Source organism: Zophobas morio, unplaced genomic scaffold (assembly GCF_036711695.1).
Source record: "Zophobas morio isolate AGI-343-1 ecotype UQ-CSIRO unplaced genomic scaffold, CSIRO_AGI_Zmor_V1 ptg000017l, whole genome shotgun sequence".
Lineage (NCBI taxonomy): Eukaryota > Metazoa > Arthropoda > Insecta > Coleoptera > Tenebrionidae > Zophobas > Zophobas morio.
In genome coordinates, this window is record NW_026972122.1 from 11,028,355 (window position 1) to 11,050,011 (window position 21,657).

General features: G+C 34.6%; 1 protein-coding gene across 6 annotated transcripts in view; it reads right to left on the minus strand.

Moving 5' to 3' along the window:
* Window positions 1-21,657, minus strand: part of LOC135130013 (uncharacterized) — a 420,354-nt gene that overhangs the window by 281,178 nt on the left and 117,519 nt on the right. For 4 of the 6 annotated variants that reach the window (XM_064057302.1, XM_064057305.1, XM_064057303.1 and 1 more), the window contains exon 2: window positions 11,858-11,920. The exons of the other annotated variants lie outside the window; for them this stretch is intronic. The gene's annotated coding sequence lies outside the window, so the exon portion shown is untranslated. The remainder of the gene's footprint in view (window positions 1-11,857; window positions 11,921-21,657) is intronic. 6 annotated transcript variants of the gene reach the window in all.

Here is a 21,657-nt window from a genome sequence, read left to right on the forward strand (position 1 = left end):
GCGCCAAAATAAACTACATAAAAATAGAAAAACGCCTAAAAAAAGACACCATTTTTTTTCAAGACAATGTATGCAATAGCTTTTTATTCATAAAGCAAATTATGTTATTTGTTTTTACTTCCCCAACGTAAACTAAGGAGGGATTTATTGTAATAGAGTCCATCCGACGAATAGTTACTTTCGTGTTTTCTCGACGTTCCATGACCCCTACAGTACAAAAAAAGTCTCCTGTTTCCCTCTGTCTGTTTGTTACCGTCTACCGTCTGTGTCAACTTTTATGAGACAGAGAATTTCCGAAACTATCTGACCGATTATTGTCAAAATTTAGGTGTTAAGAATATCGTGTAGGCGGTAAAACGTTAACCAAACTTTGTCTAATCATCCTTCACAACAATGGCATCACTTCCTAGTTCTGCATAGTAAATAGTATTTCATTTACTTTACAAAGTGACATACTGCTGATTTTTTGGTTCACACATCCAGATTTTTGGAATTAAAAAAAAAAATTACAATCTAAGTATGAATCTACAAAACCGAATGCTCTGAGATAGTGCAAACATTTATGGATATCGTAAGCATGGTATTTTTTTTTTTCAAAATGTATCCGTAAGCTAAAGCTAAACTACGATCGTCGGAATTCTTATTTCATCATTAACTAAAAATGTTTATTATTAAAATACTTACTTATTTGGCATGTTTAGCACTTTCGACAAATTGACTAATTTAGGCACTACACACGACCATTTTAGGCACATAATAGGCACAAATAGTGAAAAATAGACATTTAGGAAAAAAACTTGGCCTCAAATGAAAGCATTTTTTATAGAACGCATTTATATGACAGCCCTGCATAAAAGTCTATTTTAGAAATGAAAAGACATTTGCCACAAGATCCGCCCTCTAATTATTGTATTTTCAGTATTCTCACGATTAAGGTTGTTCTTTTTGATTTTAAATTGTTTTGCATATTTTTATTTTATTAATATCACTACTTTCGTTTGTATTTTTAAGAACATTATTTTCTGTGGGTTCTAGTATGTACGGCTATGATGACTCATTGTCGGTGACAGCGGCCGGAGAAGAGCCTGAAAGCGGATGTCGCGAAGGGTGTTCGAGAACAAGCCTAGAGCGGTGACGGAAATCTTCGAGGACCGCGCGGCTGTTTAAATGGGAACCACCGTTGGGAGCAGTGAGGTAGTCCAGACAATGGGAGAAGTCTATTCAATCCATTCCAGTCGAGTCGGAATTATTTTCTACACAATCGCTCTGTAATTAGTCGTGTAAATCCGAGTTACCAAGAAATAAATTGTTGAGTTTACCCACGTCGATTTTAAATATCCGTTGAACGTAACAATATTATTATCCACTTTAATTTTCAAATTAGTTCTTACTTCCTCACCTCCTCCCTATTTGATAAAAAAATCCATTCCAGAAGAAGCTTTCATAGCATTCCGGTGCGTCGTGGTAATGCCAGCCAGATCGTTTACTTTGGTACAATAGCAAACTACACTATTAATACGATCTCCACTTCGTTTAAATTTTGGCCAGGTTTACATGCAATTTTGTTGATTACTTATTTAACTGATTTTATTTAAGTATTTAATTTAGGTTGATTTTGTAAGCATATCTATTTTTGATGTGTTTGAACAGGTTAAGTGCTCACGCTAGAATTCGTCTCATTTCATTATTACTACATAAAACTCCCTTATTATTATTATTGACTCTGATGCTTTGTTTAATATTTACACTCTTCTGCACAACTGATTATTTACTGTAACATTTCAATATTCTTCTACTACCAAAAAGTTTTTTACTAATTATTCATTTCTGAAAAATTCACCACCTTGTAAAATATTCTACATGTAATTTAAGCAACCTTCTGAAAGTTTCTCATTTAAAAAATTCAAACACTCACCTTTTATGACAACCATTACCGAAGCAAAAAATATACACTGTAAATTTAGAATTAGTGTTTAGAAATAACCTGTCGCTTTAAAACTGTTATAAATCACGAGAAACCTACATTATACATTGTATTTGATCGTTTATAGTACCGCGGTCGTCAAGTAACAAATACCAAACCTAAACAGTGCGGAGTGTAAGATTTATATGTACCCGTAATTATAGCTGTGCTTGTGAATGTAATGAAATGACATGTGATTCTTAATAATCCGGTTAGCGATCTTTATGCCTACTTTACTTGCAATTTATTTACTTCCCGTCTGCTGAACTAGATCGGGTAGCTTTTGTATCTCCTTTGTTGGAATAAGGAATTGTGTCCATTTGCTTTTTGGCTCTATAAACTCTAATCTCATAGTCGTTAAAAATTTTCAGTAAATATCACGTCGTCATTTTGTAACAGTACTTTCAGTGTTAAAAAGGTTTTAATATTTATAGATGCTTTTTCACGCTCTATTTATTACACTTCATGAATAGGACTGCCACTTCTCCGGGTTTGACGCACAGAGTCCGGTTTTTTAAGACTTATGGCCAGTCCCGGATTTGATAGCTAAATCTGACAGCGCGTGATGCAACTTTTCGTATTTACGCGGTAAATGTTATAGACAATTTTAGAAATTTACAACTAAGAACGAACATTTTTGAAAAGTAATCCTTCTATTTTATTCCGCTCTAAAATAATAAGTGTGTCGTCAGAACTAAGAGGAATTAGAATAGACGTTGATGGAAAAAAGAACAAGGGTGAATCTCTTCCGAATGAGGAGAAGAAATCCAGATAAATTATAATCGACAGATCAATGAGAGATTAGTGGAAGCGATGTGGGTGTGAACCGTGTGTTTCGGATGTGTGTTTTCCAAATGAGTGAAAATGAAAACCCAGTGTCTTGTTGAAGTTCTTGGGATGTTTATGAATTTCTGTTGCCCTGCGAATTTGTGTGGAGTACAAGGGAGTTTCAAAGGGATTTTATTTTTATCGAATAAGATTGATGATTTACAACGTCGGTGTTTGGCTACAGCTAAAAGCGAATATAGACCTAAGCCAATACAACGTGGGTGGAAATTCTCGCTTTTACAAAACGACCTGTTTCGCAATATAAAGCACGACATGATCAGGAAAGATGATGAACACATTTCGCAGTTGTAGAAAAATCATGTATGCCTTTCAGATCCAAAGTGTCTTTATCATTTTTGAACAGCAACCTCTTCATAATCGTAGATTAACGTTTTGAATTTAAGTGACACTGAATTATGCATTAGAATAAAAAAAAACAGATAGCCAGAATACATATGTATTGGAAAATTTGAAAATTGTATATGTTTCTATTTCGCTAAATGGCCTCATTTTGTGAACTTAAATGAGCATTCAATTCGCATGGGGGCCATTTTCTCTTCGGAATTTTTTAAATAATTAATGAGAAAACACCTAAATAAATTAAATGACAATACAGTTGACGTCTTTCCAATTCCACCGAGGCTCGTCTAAATAAAGTTCCGTCTAAATAAATTAGTTTGTTACTTTCAGGAAATTACTGCTGCATTCATCTTCTGTAATACGGAAAAGAAACACGGTTTTAATTCAGTTTTATGATCTCCTAAGCGTTCCACAATTCATTTGAAATTACAATTAAAAAGCCCGAATATTATTTTAAACGCACCGATAACAATAATGGAGAGTTGAGATTAGGTTTGAGAAGAGCCACGCAAGCAATTCATCAGACGCTTAGGAAAACAGCCCCGAAGATTAATTTGCATGAATTATTCCGTCGAATAATACCTCACCGTCAGAGCTCCCGACCGCTCCGAAAACACCTAGTGTTGGAATCTGGAAAGACTTCTCAGTTCTCAAAAACCTTCATGATCAATACTACTTGAGGTTTAATTAACGAAGACCCGATTTGGGGGGAATTTAAATTTTTAATCGCTCAACCCTCGATCTGAAATGCGTTTTAATGACCTCGGGATAAAATTGCAGGACAAACACCGTTCGGAATTTCCTGTAACCCCACGAGACCATCTATAAGTCTCTTTGATAAACGACACTCAATTGAATATCTTCTTTTAGTCGAAGCCAGGATTAAGCCTGAGGGTTTGGGTGCTCAATTTTATTTACTTTAGACGGAAAGTGGAAAAAATGAGTCCAAACCTCTTCCAGCAATTTATGGTGGTCCGCAGACAACAAACTTGCCTGCTTTATGCATAAAAACGCTGACATCTACTCGTCCTAAATAAAAGGAAGTTCCAGTGGGTTTATTAAGATTTCTTTTGACTTATAGACCTAATATCAGCAGCAAGTAGACGCAAGAATGCCGAACTTGATGCAGATTTATAGGAACGCCCCGGGCTGAGGGTACATGTTAGAACGGAAGAGAAATCTTCCATCTCCTCCTTGGAAGGATGACAAAATTTTACTGCTTTATGCCTGCTTGCACTTTACTTTTGCAATTTGCTTGCGTGGCGGTACATTTTATATTGTCTCGGGCTATGATAGTGATCTCGAAAGGAGTGGTGTCCATAAATAACAAAGTAACGAGATAATGCGTTTCCGTATTTGTCGTAGTTTTACTACAGGAGTCTAAATGAAAAGAAAACGCGTCGCACTCGGATCGTCCTTGAACCGAAATACTTGGAAATGTTTTCAAATAAAATAGAAAAAACGCCGACGACTCCGGAGGGGAATTTTTGATTCCCGGTGGGAAATGATCGTAACGTTCGTTTCGATCTTATGTTTCAGAAGAAAGAAAGCTGTTTTCCGAATAGTTGAAGCTAATCTGGAAATCTCGCGTCGTCAAGTGGACTGAAAAAATTAATTTATCGTCGACATTTGCGCCAGATTTCGATCATCTATTCATCGCACGACTAAAGCAAACAACTGATCGAGATTGGTTCGTTTCGGGAAAATGGCTGAATTGTGGAAAAATCACAACCTTCGGAACAAGGAGTCGATAACAATTGCTCTTGATAAACGGATTGTCTCGGCGATCAGGTCCGATAGTGGCGAGGTTTCCTCTTCGGCAATGATACAACGTTTTCTCTTGCAGGGCTATTATATCGAGGGCTCTATTGTTAAGAAGCAAACACACCGTTTAAAGCCCATATAGAAACGGTAAACATAAAACACGAACGTCGGTTTAATCCGACTTGAATGCCAGTTTAAGATCCGGCCAAGTTTGGAAGAGCTTCGGACCTACTTTGCCAGGTTTGATTGTTTTACTAAGAGACTCGAAATCCAACTCTCAACGTTTAAAGCTAATGAAGTGGGCCGGAGGGCCTGGTGTGCCACCGAATTGTTCGCTCCTTCGGCTTCACCTCGAATAATAAAGTTTCGAGAAGATAGAAGAGCCGAACCAATATGCCCTAATTTTCATTCCCAAAACATCAGACACGTCCCAGCGAATCAAACGAGAGCGCCATCAGATGCTTGCTTTCTCAAAGCATATTAAACTTCCAGAACATGTATATGAATTCATTTAGATTTTAATAAAATTATATTAAGTCGGTGCTTAGATGTTACTTCTTTGAATAAAATGAATCACGGTGGCGCTAATGTTGATAAAATAGAACGGCGCAAGGGGAGGAACAAAGCAAACTCCACATAACCAAGTTGTTTGCATCTTAATGCTCCATTCTATTAAAACGGCAAAATGTGATTGTCGACGTTTAAACGAAGAAAAGGAAATTTTAATTGTAAAAGTTACACACAATTTCCGCCACTTGCTTAACCCACTTTAGAAAACGCAATATCCTTAATCAACCGCCTTCGAAAAATATGAAACAACGAAAACAAAGACGTTTTAAATCACCCTATCGAATTGCTGCATCTATGCGATCTCGTCTTCGTTACTCAATGCTAAAACCTATTGCCGTTTTATTGAAATCGGCATTTCTCAACCGTCCGTTATATCCCAACTAAACATCTGAAACGGGATCTGGGTCAGACACGAAATAAATTGTGTCCATAATGTCAGACCGTGACCTATACTTCACTCGTAACGTGCAATGAAGCGACGTGGTTCTCGATCTGACCTTAAATATAAAACACTTCTCAGAATTATCTTTGTTGAACCATAAAATTGTAACCCTCGCACCTACCCCATTTCGATATAAATCCCTCGCATGCATTATACAAAGTTATACTGCTGGATAAGAAGAAGCTCTCCACGGGGCCTTTTTATACACAACCATTTAAGAAAAAATAAAACCTCGCTGTGCCCTTTTTGTCTGCAATTTATATTCACAGGTGAAGCAAAACGACGGTCGCTGACTTGTAGACACTTACCATGTAGACATGTAAACTCTTTTTTAAGATGGCCACCGAGGGAGTTCAAGAAAATGCGAGTTTGTGCTGATATAGTTTATGTTGCAATCTCTTGTGCATCTTAAGGAAGGATTGGGTGAAAACGACGATTTTTAAGATGTTCGCGTGAATATATTTCACACCTATAACTACATACGTGTCTCCAAGCGCATAAAATATGAGTAATTTGCTCCTGGGGTTAAGTTTAGAGACGGAACTTTTATTAGAGCGCAGAATGTTATCAGTCTAAAGTTACGGTTTCACTAGAAAAAGTAATTTGACAAGTGTCTAACCACAGTGTTCTCTTACTAGTTCCATATTTATCATCTACATCTATCAAATTATTTCGCAACACGTGATACCAGAATTTGAAGTAAACAGAATTTAAGCAAATTCGAAAACAAACTTGTTATCATTACCCCCAAATTGAAAAAAATTTAGTACTCTCGGACGAACTCCGGACTCGAGCAGTTTCAATCAGCACTAATCCGTAATCCGTCCACCGATTTGCACCAGCAGTCTTAAATTAATTAAAGCAAACACCAACCGTCGCACAAGAGATTATCGGTATGCAATGGATATCTCATTGTTGGGGTCATTCCCTCCCTGCGTATTAGCCAGAGTAAAGATCCTGAATGTCAACAACGACCCGAAAGTGATTCTCTATGCACAACCCCTCGACCCTCCAGGTTGCGTACATAAATAACCTGTCCAGTCAACACCCCGGATACGTTTAATAAAAAATAATTTAATGGGAGCAAATTCCCGAATGAAACTATTCGGGTCGGGTTTGAGCAAACGAAACGCGTCCAGTTTTAGGCGGAAGAACGCGGAGGGTTTTGGCGGCGTATCGATCTTAGGCGTAGGAGCTATGAAGCATAGTATACGCAGTGTAATACGCGACATGGCGTAGTAGCCGAAAAGGGCTGTGACTCCACCGTCTGGTCCTTAACCCTGCCTGAAGGGGCTGCAGAGTGGCGACCGGTGAGCTGAGCGAAATGAGATTATCCTAGCTGTGGTTCTACGACAATTAGTCGGGTGATTATGGGTTTTTGCTACTTAAGTGGATTTTAGTGGACCAGTCGCGGGTTCGAATTTACAAGTTCATATACAAGCTACAAGCATATTCATTTCATGGAGGATCACCTGAAAATCTCAAGTTTAAGACATGTCTTTCATCATAAGATAATATACACTGTTGCCCCTCTTAGAAATGATATATTCACGAAAATTAATAAGTTAAATTCAAACAACAATAATATGAACACTGAATTTCTTTAGAAGAAATTAATATCTTAATTTATCCAATTCTTAAGCATGATGAACAAGAAAGCTAAATCTCCTCTTACTCTTCGTCTGTACAGTGTAGAAAAATATTTCATTGTGGCAGTTAAATTTATATAAGAGTTCCAGGCGTGAGCTGCAGACTCTAATATTATGACGTTAAATAGTGTGAAAATTAATGTTACAGAAGATAGACTGAAGGAATTTTTAAATTAACGGACAACATATAAATATGACAACTTAGTTATTATTACTTAGTGGTTAGCAGGCTGAGGGTATTTAATTTAATGAATCGACTTCTATCCAATCTAACAGGTTACTACTCCGCACATCCCAAGTTTATGCAAATTGGAATTCTATGAAAAGGGTGGATATTCTGGATTCCGTAAGCTTTAAAGAGGTTCATAAAAGATTCACGGATCTATCACTTTTGATAACCATCGGGGCTAACCAGCCGTCTAGTAAAATGCCTATATAATTTAAACATTAATCCAATATTCTAGGCGATATTTTGGCCACAGCTCCGGTAGATGCAGTGACGAAGTTTTTAGTTGCCTATAAATTCTACATCTATGTACAATCGTGAAATGTCAACTTCAACAACTGATAACCTGATAACATTACCATGTAAAACTTTTGCGTTTAGTAATTTAAAAAATGGTATAATCATTTTCGAAATGACTTTATTGTAGAACTATTCTTCAAATTAACTATTTGCTGCCCATATTTTTAGATTTCAATAAAGCAATGGGCATCTGACTCCAAAAAAATAGACTCATCAACGAGTTGAGTGTTTACAATTTCCAAAATTCTTAAATTACATTTCATACTTTATCGATATTCTTAGACTACAAAATAATAACTGATGATTTTTCAATTACACTGCGTACCCTAAGTACAAGAGTATATTATTGTTACGTTGAACGGGTATTTGGAAATCGGCGTGGGTAAAACTCAACAATTTATTTCTCAATAACTCAAATTTACACGACTGATTAGACATCGATTATGTACAAAATAATTCCGCAGTCCTTCTGGACACGCCTCCGTCACCGCTTCTAGAGTTGTCTGGAGCAACCATCGCGACTTCCACTTCCAGGCTCTTCTTTAGCTAACGCCGTCAGGGCGTCATCACCGACGATGAGCCACCCATCCTCGCCGCACATACTAGAAAACCCATAGGCGTCGTACCGGGGAAGCGTATGGGTTTATTTAGTAACATTATTTTATAAAATTTAGATCCTACTACTGCGAAAAATTCTGAAATGAAATCATCACATTAGACCAATTTTTTTTCTCATCTTTGCGACATTCATAAAATACATAATATAAAATTTGACAAGAATCGGTCCAGTGGCATCAGAGATTATCTGCCTAAAAAAAATAAAAAAAATCAACAGAAACAGACGGGAATGGGATACCTATGGTATTGTTTTCGATAAATACCATTATTAGTTTTAGAATTACTGAATTTATCCCATAAGTAGTTTTCATGCGATATGTACAGGATCTTTTGAATTACACGGAAAAAAAACTGGACAATTCAGGCATTCTAATAAGTTAAAAAATATGAAACTGGTCATATACTTTCCTAGCGTACACTCCGGAAGTAATAAACGATTCTTGCCTTTGTAAAATCTTTACGGCAAATTTAACCCCTATCCAGGCATACACACTTCCACTGGAAAATAATGACTTCAAAACCCTAACAACTTAAGAGTGACGATGTGTAATAAATGACTGTATGGTCATCGCTCCTAAGCAACAAAGATCTTTAAATTTTAGCTTTTTACTTCCAGGGTGTAAGCTACGAAAGTATTATAATAGGATCCATCCGGCGAATGGCTACTTTCATGTTTTCTAGACGTTTCATGACTCCCAGAGTACGAAAAGATAGGTCTCCCGTTTCCGTCTATCTGTCGTCTGGAATATTAGCAACATCCTGTATAGATGGTAAACCGCAAAACAAAATTTGTGTGATTATCCCCACCAACAATTTGGTACGTCTCTTCATTATTTTGTAAACTTTATCTAAACGTTATAACGTAATATACTCATGTACTCGTGGTTTATGAATCGTCCTTGATTTTTATCACAAATACTTTACAAATTTTGTGTGCAATATTTTCCACGTATTTCACATAGCCAATATCTCGCTCATGCACCTCGTGGCCTGGTATTATCTGTAATTTGTTACTTATTCTAATAGGGTTTATTATGAAATAAAAAAAATGCAAAATAAAATTTTATCATTTTTCTAAGAAACTGAATTTGTTCAATTTTATTGAAGGGCGAGAAAAGTTCTGAGTAAATAACATTAGATCAATTTTTATAACTCTATACTACATCCACTAACAAACTTTAAAAAGTGTATATATGTACTTCGTTCATTTAAAAACCGTACTACGAGTATATTCTATTTGTTGAATTAAGAGATATAATAAATACATTATGTAATAACACAAACATAGATTGCTTTGATCTGAACATAAATCTTATAAAATCCATCAAAAACAAAATTATTATACCCGTAACTAATCTTGTCTACTTTTCCTGATGATTTAAAAATAGCTAAAGTTGTCCCGCTCTTTAAAGGAGGGGTTAGGAACACAACGTCTAATTACAGACCGATTGTAATTCTCAGAAATTTTAAATAGCCCTAAAAAATCAAATACTGAAACATTTTAAGAAGAATAATTTGTTCACGTCGCAACAATTTGGCTTCAACGGGAGTTAAAGTACCGGTTCTGCTGTAACTCATTTGGTGAATATACTTATTGATGGTGTGGAAAAGAGTAAATTTGTTGGAATTAGGGTGTGTGTTCTTTAAAACTTATCGGAAAGAAATCGATTTACTTCTTAGAACGGCAAATTTTCTGATATTAAATAGTGGAGTACCTCAAGGCTCCGTGCTCCGATCGATACTCTTTTTGTTACAAATCAACGACATCTGTGTAACTCGTCAAAATAATGGAATCACTTTGATTGCTAACGACACACCATTATTATCTACAGACAATAATTTAAATAATAATCTTAAAATAATTTTATGTTGTCAAGAAGTTTTATGATTTTGTTTCATTCCTTTTACCCAATTTTGTTAACTTGGATTAATGTGCTGCGTAATGTGTTATTTTGCTTTATATACATCTATTTGTTATAGGTTATACGTCTGTTGTTCGACTTGGCTATACAATGTATCGTTGTTACATAAATAAAGAAACAAATATGGCACAATGTGTAATCAGTAATCATGTATTGACTTTACTGATTTCTTATTGTTAAACAACTAGTCTAAATTTCAAATTTCTATATAATTAAGTAATCAAAAACGGGCAGCATAAGAGCTAAATGGGACACCCGGTGTATAATTCATTTTGTATAACTGACAACATTAAGTTTTCATTCAAAACTGTCGAAATGGAATATTTTTTTTTTACGTTATCATACAAATTGTAATAGTATTTTACAATTTCTGTGACTAGAAAATCCATGTAGAGTGCAAAGAAAGGTGAACTAGAGTTGGCTCCAGTTAAAATTAATTGTCAGATTGGTATCGACGATTATTTTATGGCATGATGACATTTTATTAGAAGCATGTTTCAAATCCTTTTTAAAAATCACGTACAAAATATGAATCATAAACTCTACTAGAAACACTAGAACACCTGTAACTTTTCATAACTTCACAAAACACTTTTTTAATTCCAAACTATAAAAACCCGTCGTAGCCTTAAATTTTACAACTTTAGTTCCACCGAACATGGAGCACTACGGCCGCCTCCAGCAAGCAACGCCCTTTGCATCTTGAACTTTGAACCAGAAAATATCAAATCGACGAAAAGCCTCTCGTTCCGCCACTCCCCTGCTTTCAGTCAGCATCATCGCAAAAGCACGAAGTGTCTAAATCGTGATTTGCGACACTTTATGCCCCAGCACTCGAACAAGTCAATGCTTCTTAGTAACGAATATCGACACCGGCTTTTGCATTTCGCATAATCATGTCGTTTACTTGACTTTCGAACGTTTGAACGGATAACGGTGAGATAGCGGCAAACGATTGGATGCAATTTCGGCTTTCGAAGAGGTCGTTTGCACTTTTTGCCACTTAACGCAATGAATGCTCGTATACGTTACCGTCTGCAAGAATTGCAGCGGTGTCTTGTTCTATGTAAATGGGAATTTGGTTCGTTTTATTCAAACTGCGCAGATGGCGAAGATATTGTAGTTGTATGATAATTCCTATTGTTTATTGGGCCAGTTAAGGTTTAGCGTTGCAGACGCGTTACAACTACGCTGAGAATTTCGATTTGCATTTACCTTAAACGTTCCTCTGGACTGGAAACTCCATCTAGTAAATAAGGGTACTCCAAATGCAAACTCCTGCAAAAGGAAAACTAAAGTTAAAAGTCAGGTAGCGGGATAATTTAGGTTTATTTAAACTAAGTTAAACGGAATCTAGTTAAGTGAGTCATTACGGGATGCGGGTATTGCTATAACACTATCTTAATTAACAGTAGTTCCAATATTTGTGTAATTTTCGCTGTAGTTTACACTAAACTGTTTATAACGCACGGTATAAAAATTAGAACGCAATAAATATGTGCTCCTTGAACACGAAAAACATGTTCTATCGCTAAATACAAGTATGTAATCGTTATTTTTGAACGCATAGATGATTCATACTGAGGTTGACTTAATCAGTGACTTCCTCCAATTATGACACTATTAAAAAGTCAATTAGGTAAACACGTAAAGTTCTTTTGTGTCTTTATTTTCCCAACGTAAGCATATTAGAATCCATCCGACGAAAGGCTAATTTCATGTTTTCTCGACGTTTCATGACCCCTAGTGTTTGAAAAATAGGTACCCCGTTTTCGTTCACATGAAGATCGTAGATCAACATTTCGCAATTTGGCTTATAATAATCTGCAGAACCGAATGCTCTGAAATCTTACATAAAAAAACTTGTACAACCAGTTTTACAATTTATCTAAGAAATTGGAGTTGTTTTTTATGAAATAAGTAGCACTAAATAATCACTACTTATTGCAGTTTCGTTAGTTTGTTCGAGGATTTTATCAATTTTCCAATAAGAGAAAATTAATAAGGCGCAAGTAGAGAAGAACAACATTTATCAAAATTTACATAGGGTATCTTTAAAATGTCTGTAAAGGCGCCATGAAAACATTTTAGTTAGCCAGAGCAGTCTAACCAGTAATTTCGGAGATTACGTGTCTAATAAAATCGCCAACAGATAGACATACACACGGAAACGAGATACCGATAATTTTGTACTATATACGCCGTAAAACGTGTAGACAACATGCAATTAGCCTACGCTTCTAGCTTACAATCAATACTAACGTAATGTTTAAATAATTAATGATGATGTTGAACGTTTACGTGGAATATTGTATTTGAATTTCTGTGTAGGTATAATTTCGTTCATAAATGAAAAGCTGAAGGCAACATGAATGGATACATGTCACCGACTAAGCATCCCGTAAAAACAAAAACAAAAAGTTTAGTTGAAATTTAAAGCCATTTTGCTGACGGAACATACCTACTTGGAATAAGGAAACAAGTGCTTAAGTATTTTCGTTTTAATTTCTGGTACAACGCACAAAAACAAAAGAAGTTCGTCTACAATTAAAAAAAAAAAATAAATCAAAGCACGAACAGGAATATTTTTCGTGTTACTACACACAAATCACATCCACATTTTTTTTTTGTCGTGAAAATAACCTGCAGGTTATTGTACAGCACAGCTTATTGGCGCAAGCTCTTCGGTGACTCCAATACATAGAACCCTGACGACTTCATTCCACCCACAAGTACTCTAAAGCATGCAAAATTCCTTCGTCGCGAGTTTTTCTCGCTGAAACAATGAATATTCGCTCGATTCGACATTGCTGCCGGAAAACTAGGCGCAAAATCGTATAACGGAAATGGAACGTCCTTTAGGACAGCTTTGCGAAGTGAATATATTAGTTAAAGCTCAAGGTGGCGCAAAATCACCTATTTCGTCTGAAACGCCATTTGGTTATTTGGTTCCGTTATTTCTGAAAACACGAGCTTTCTTTCCGAACACCTTAACATAACGAAACGTATATATAACACGCTATTACACATAATACTCGTAATGTTGTATGCAAAACTCTTCTCGAATACTATTTATAATTTTATTCTTAAAATTTCTGAAATAATTGAATGGTTAAAGACAATTTATTCTTGTATTATTACATATTTGCATCACAATATTGTTCTAGATAAGTATATTGAATGGTCTAATACCAACTTTATTTTCTTACAGGTGAATTGGTTTCGACTATATATTAGACTTCTTCAGGACTTTCAAAAGGTACAAAATAATATTCCTACTTGTTATCTTAAAATTTTTCACAAATGTGTTGTACGAAAATAAAATAATCGATCCCTTGCAATACGCATCAACATAGTGCGAAATGAGAAATGACATGTGTGAAACAAAAAGTGAGGAGAAATGAGCAATTTGATAAACGTAAAATGTGAGAAACAAGAAATGAGAGAAATGAGAAATATGAGAAATGACAAATGTGAGAAATGTCATATTTGAGAAATTAGAAATGTGAGAACTGAGAAATACCTATGCGAAATGGGAAATAAACAATATAAAAATGGGAAATGTGAGAAACGGAATATGTGAGAATTTGGAAATGTGAGAAATGACATGAAAAGTGCAACATGAGAACAAACGTGCGAAATGAGAAACGCAAAAAGAGGAATGAGAAATGAGACGTGCGAATTGAGAATTGCAAAATGAGATATAAGAAGTGATATGTGCAAGGTGTAAAATAAGATGTGTGAAATGAAGGTCGAAATGTTCAAAATAATAACTGAGGTGTGCGAGATGAGAATAGAAATGGGCAAAATGAGAATACGAGAAGTGAGATATGAGAAATCAGAAAAAAGTGCGAAATGAGAAGTGGAATATGCAAAATAAAAAATGTGATGTGCGAAATAAGATTTGAGGTGTGCGAAATGAGAATTGAGAATTACGAAATAAGAGTTGAGACATGAGATGTACGAAATTAATGTGCGAAATGATAATTGAGATATACGAAACAAGAAATGAGGGAAAATAAGGAATGGGATAAACAGAAAATGTGAAAAATGACCACCAGGAGCCTGAAAATGGGAAACATTTGAAATGTGAGAAACGGGAAATGTGGGAAATAAAAAATTTAAGAAATGAGAAATGTGAGAACTGAGAAGCGTAGAACTGTGAGAAACATGAGAAAAGGGTAGTCAAGAACTAGCATTATTATTCAATCCAGATATCTTTAAAATATGTATGTACTATTATGTAGTTTCAAAATTAATGTTAATATCATACGATAATTTTTAAGAAGTTTTTTTATGTATTTCAAGATAGAATCGGTAAATTTCACGGGCGACATAGTTAAAAAATTGGTCTAAGATTATTTAAACAGAACTTCCATCAACCAAGAAGTACCAGTCCAACAAATCCAGCTTCTTCAAAAATTATAAAATTAGATCTTAATTTGAGAAAAACACTAAAGTTTTTTAGACAGAACTTCGATGGTCTTTGAAAAAAAAAAGTCAACGAGGATGGGGATCGAACTCAGGCATGCAGATCCCATTCGAACTCAGCGAGTTAACTTGCACGTTTTTGTTTTGTTTCGCACGTGTGCGAGATATTGATTATACGAAACATAGAGCGAATATTACACAAACATTGTTCTAAAGTAATTATTGTAATTATATGCTAAATATAATATATAAATCAAGGCGTATTCATAAACCACAAGTACAGACATACTGTCACTTGCATTAAAAATTTATATATCTATACATATATGAATTGTCTTGTCAATTCTTGTCCCGATTTTAATGGAAGTGACTGTATGTTATTTTATAAAATTTAAATTAGATTTACTCTAAAACAATTTGAGTTGACGTGACCAAATTATTGGTAAGATGGTTAGATAAATTTTGGTTAAGGTTTTACAATATATGCGATATTCCTAAAATGTTCGCAAAACTTAACAATAATAATCGGTCCTGTGGTTTTGGAGATTGTGTTAAATAAAAATCGACAGAGGCAGACAGACAGGCAGACAGAATACCTCTTTTGTCATACTCTAGGAGTCATTCGACCGACGAACTTTATTATAATATTTCCTTAGCTTACGGAAAAAAAATCAAATCCTGCTTCTTTGAAAAACTATAAAATTTGATTTTATTGATTGTTTTGTGATAAAGCAAAAAGTATAAAGTAAATCCCAGTGGCGAAAATCACACCCCCGCAGTCGTTGCGCCGTTGGGGCGCAAAATCCATTATATTTAAATCAGACAACCAATTGGAAAAAATGGTCTCTCAGTAATAATAACATGCTTAACCTCGAGTATTTATGTTTATACTTACAAACAACTCGACGATTAGATATCAAGCATCGGCTGTCGCATGCATTTAAGTATCTTAAAAAAAATGAAATTTGTCAAATGTTGTCTCCGTAAAACAGAGAAGACAACTGACTAATCCTAAGTTTATTTTTTTATTATTAAATATAGGCCAGTAAAGAACGAGAATGTTTCAACAAACTTAATAATAATAATAATAATGATAAACAAAAACAGGGCGGATTCATAAAGCACAAGTGTAGAAGTATACTGTTTTATAAAATTTAAGTCAAGTTTATTGTAAAAAATTTTGAGGGGATGTCATTACGTCGTTGGTAGGAATGATTAGACAAATTTTGGTAGGCGTCTTACCATCTACATGAAATTTCCAATACAAGATTTCTAGTAGTTCCGAAAACTTTCATGAAAATCCGTACAGACGGACAGACTGACAGACGAAAACGAGAGACCTATTTTTTCATACTCTTAGATCATGAAACATCAAGAAAACATCCACATCGTACTTTGACAAATTAAAGCAAAACATTTGCAACTTGTCGACAAAATTCCATGCAAAAAAGATTTACGTCATTCTCAAATCGATTTAATCGATTTTGACCTAGATTTTTTAACACACTGTATAATGAGGGACTGCACACAGTTATAGCAATCCCTACTATTCATACAAAAACGTCGTTATGGAAAACAAATTCTAACAGTAACGATGCCTAAAAAAAGATCCTCAAACGCAAGTAGGTTGCTCAACTCTTTTAGAGGAAGTGTCGCGACAATTTCCACATCAACTTGTCAATTATAAATGATTTATCTGTAAAATGTCAAATATTCCTTTGGATGTATTCGCCTCTTTTTATAACTGAATGATTTAATATTTGTTAATCAACTTCAGTGAACAGTTTATTAAATTCTATTCTACTTTATTAACTACAATGAACTGATTGACGGGAACCATGAAAAGTTTTCTGCCTGATCGACTTTGCTTAGTTCTTTATAGGTTGAGATCATTTAATATGCAGAATCAATAAGAAGCCATAAAAACTCAATCAATATTTAAACAACAACCGGTCGCGATCTAGAAAGATATAAATATTCAAGATAGCCAAAAATATATGGAACAAATATAAAAAAGACAGACTAATCTATCTTGGCTAATTGCTTAATTAAATTAAATTAAAATGTATCTAAACAAAAACTGTAACGCATACAAATGCAGAAAAAATTATCTTTAGAGGTCACAACCGTTGTTCATGTTTATTCTGATCTCATTACACTTGCAACAACGAACAGGTACAAAGATCATACCTCAGAATAACTTAGAGTTGCTGCTAAATAAAACAAAACATACATCCTGTAAAACCCAAGCAAAAACCACCAGCTCTGTTTCCAATAATGCGACATTATTACGTCAAGCTGACACTTTTCATACATGTAGGCTGAATTTTACCAGGGTAACATTTTAATTTGCAGTAATTAACGGCCACCCCAACAGCCATAACTCTTAAACTGAAACATTATTATCCAATTTCCCTCGTTATTCGATTCTCGGATAAGGGCTGCAAAAATCCTTCGGGAAATTCAGTTTAAAAAAATTCAGGTGCGTCCCGGCAGAAGCCCTTAACAATTTGAAAACGCCTATTATCCGGGTCGAGCCATGAGAAATATGGCCGTTCATATACGAATATTTGCAATGGAACTATGAGGGGAAAAACTGCAAGCACACACATAGCGTGTCGTTATTGTTCCCGTGCGTTTTCGCCCTTGCCACCCTTTTAAGCAGCCACTGCAAAACTCCCGTCGACAACACAAACACCTATTCAAACTAGCTTTTAGTACCATGGTCGTCTGCTTTTAATAAGTCAGTAATTTCGGAATGAACTTTGGAGAGGTTGTCCCATTGTTTTCCAGTATTAAGGATGGCTCTGTTTAACTGCCATGCGTGAATCTCCAAACGATGCCATCCTACATAGTTGAAATTTAATTTCTATTCTGAGAGATAAGCAAACAAATTTAAAATGTTTCAAATTGAATTTACGGAGTGTTATTTGTCAGCTTACTTAGGTCATAAAATATTTTAGTGGCGTTTAATGGTGAAATTTACTGCAACTTCAAGGGAGCGTTTTAAGTTTGTCTTTCTTCCGACGGGTTTCCTTACTATAAAAATAAGAATGCTGTTTCTAGCTGAGAGTACGTACTTTATTATAACGCTCTATAATATTTGTTCCGAAGCTTCAAACAGCTGTTGTCTGGGTTGTTGAAGTTGTATGTACGATGAATGAGCTCGCATTTACAGTACACATACGCGTCACAGCATTGCTGGAACGACAAAGCGATCAACGTTAGAAAACAAGAATAAAAAAAAGATTCTATGTAAATTTTAGAAATATCGAAAGCGATTCTAAAAAACTAATCAACACAGCGCCGGTGAAGTATTTATTGACGACATGTATCGCATCATTTCATTCTTTTTTCAACGACTTTCCTCTTTCATTTCAAGGGATATAAAGGAGAGTCGTAGGACTATTTTGTTCTACTCCTTTGTTTATACAGAATCTGCACGTTTTCAGAACATTTTTATTTCTTCGTATTTTTCGCCTGTTCTGTTAGTTAATCTCCTTTCTCCTACCTGTTTACATGATTAAATGCTGCCATCGTGGCCCACATATTTTTCAACTTTTTTTGTTTTCTATCTTAATACATTTGTCAAAATGTTACGGATCCATTCTAGCTTTCTTTTTCAATTAGCATTCTGATTTTAGTCTTCTTTTAGTTATCGTAAGAATCCTGTATAAGTTTTCTTCATTTGGTTGTAAAAAGATACTATCCATCCACAGTTAATTTTTTATTCCGTTCGATCTTTTTGCTTTTTCCTTCTATAGCACAATGCTTTCTCTCCACGACGGACAATTTAAGCGCTCCGCTTTTGTATTAGTATGAAAGGTTGTTAATCAATTCGGATTTTTTTTGTGAAAATCTGGATGTCTAGGGGGAAAATTCAAAGTGGGTTCATAAACCACGAGTACAGGAGTATGTTATTTTATAAAATCTAAATGGTATTTAGTATAAAAATTTTCGTTAGCGGAGATAATTAGAAAAAATTTAGTTAGCGTTTTACCACCTACAACAGATTAAATAAAAAAGGGTCCGAATTAGAGACACAATTTTGCAATTTTACTTAATTGATCGAATATCAGAAGCTCACCTATCAAATAAAAATAATTTTGTACCCTGCTGTTTGTGAAGTCCAATTTTCATATCATAGTATTTTATGTAAAAAATTAATCGCCCCTAAAGGACAATAAAACATATCCAGCTTTCTTTAAAAATTTGATTTGGGGATTATTTTTGAGAACCGCTATAAATTAAAATAACGATATGTATGTAATGTTAAAAACTAAATATAAAAAAGTGTGCTGAAAATAGTGAGCCGTTCCTGATTTATTCAATAAAATACGTTGATTCATTAATTTTTTTTTAGTCACCCTGTATAAACAATTCAGAAAAATATTCATACAGTGGTAAATCACAAGTGGTTATATACTCATCATATTTTGCAAAATCTACACAGGATTTAGTTGGAAAAATTTTGAAATGATATTCTCAATAGATCATCAATTTTTAAGGGGTCGAAAACGGATAAATTTTGATTAATGATTTACTATGTTTCCGATAACCTTAAAACGTTTGCAAGGCTTCAGAGCATTCAGTTTTGGAACTTCAAAGTTAAATTGTAAAATACTGTTGTACAATTTTGACTTTTTGACAAAAATCTGGATTCCCAAGGTACAACTCAACACGGATTTATAACCTACAAGTGGATGAGTATGTTATTTTATAAATTTTAATTAACATTTATTATTATATAAGATGGAGATGACGTCATATCATCGTTAGTGGGGATGATCAGACAAACTCTGGTTAGCGTTTTACCATCTACCTACACGCTATTTCTAATATACTGCAAAATTTGATAACAATCGGTCCGGTAGTTTAGATAATTATCTGTCTAATAAAAATCGACACAGACGCCGGCAAAAGCAGACGGTAATCAAACAGACGAAAACCACAGACCTATATTTTCGTATTCTAAGGGTCATGAAACGTCGAGTAGTGAGCCGCTCGATGCATTCCAATACAGTACTTCCTTAGCCTATACTCGAGAAGTAAAAGTATCATCCCGTACTTATCATCTTTTTTTGTTAACTGGTTCTGCCCATTATATTTTTATCTTTCTTTTCAGCTCTTCCTATATTTTTACATTCCTCTTTCTACTCTCTTACATGCTTCTTTGGTTACTCTATTGAAAAACATTGCATTGACTGGGCACTCTGTTTTTTCGGCATTAATCATTATTTTACCAATGTTTTAAAGACTTAAAAAAAATTGAAATAGGTCGCTATTTCCGTCTGTCATTCTGTCTGTGTCTCAGTCTGTCTGACTTTATTAGACAGATCATCTCTCAAACTACTGGACTGATTGTTGTCGAATTTTATATGTTTGTTATGCATAATAGCTTACCAAAATTTCTTTAATCGACCACACCAACACTTTAATGGCGTCACCTCAAATTATCCATTACAAATACTATTGAAATTTCATTAAATAACATACACCTATACTTGTAGATTATGAAGCCGCCTTGTGATTTTCCCCTAGGCATCCAGCTTTTCGCAAAAAAATTCAAAGTGAACAACATTACATAAGCGGAGCGCTTACAATCGATCCGTGGCGTATCGGTTACGATTGTCTTAATTATTTCCCAGAAGCCAATTTTACATATATTTGCTTTACTTCCCGAGTGTAAGAGAAAAAAATATTGTCCATGGGACGACTGGCTACTTTCCATGTTTTCTCGACGTTTCATGTTCTCTAAAGTACGAAAAAAGTGTTTCTGTCGTTGTTGTCTGTGTCGATTTTTAACTACTACCGACAATTTGGTGACATTTGCTCATTATTTTGGGTAATTAACATTACCTAAATGTTATGTATTTGTGGTTTATGAATCTATCTTGCTGATTTCGTTTATTATTATTATATTTATTTATTGTCTAATTGTTGTTCTTTTGACACATAATACATACATATTGAATAACAAGCGGATGAATAGTTTACCACCAGTGTATCAGCCTGGTAATTGAGAGGTCACGGGTTTGAAGCCGGTGGGTGGCAGCTCTTTTTTTACATTAGATGAAATTATTTTTTTATTTTTTAAATTAAAAACGAGTCACTTCACTTTCTCGGAAATGTGAGAGTAGAGTAAATTAATAATAATCTTAGTTCTGTATTTTGAGGAGACAAACTCATTGAAATCACACAGATTGTTACGTGCTTACTCGTAACATTTTTTCGATGTATGAACATAAACAATCGAAGTTAAAGCAAGTCCCTACGTTTTCAACATAAGATTTTCAATACATTTTCAGAATGTAATAATTCATATATGAGTTTTGTTTGAAACGGTTTATCATCTTTTTTTTACTTTAAGGAAATGTTTGCATTAACGTATCTTTAAAATTCAGTATCTTAATTATTTATTATGGAAATTTCGGAACACGGTTTTCAGCTTACAAAACTCTAGAAATCGTACCGGATATATCCTCGACTTTTTTGTTGGAAATGAGATACCTATTGTAATAAGAAAGCTGCTAGAAACTTCTTTTTCCTGTATCTCAGTTCCAACAACTAAAGTCGACAATATA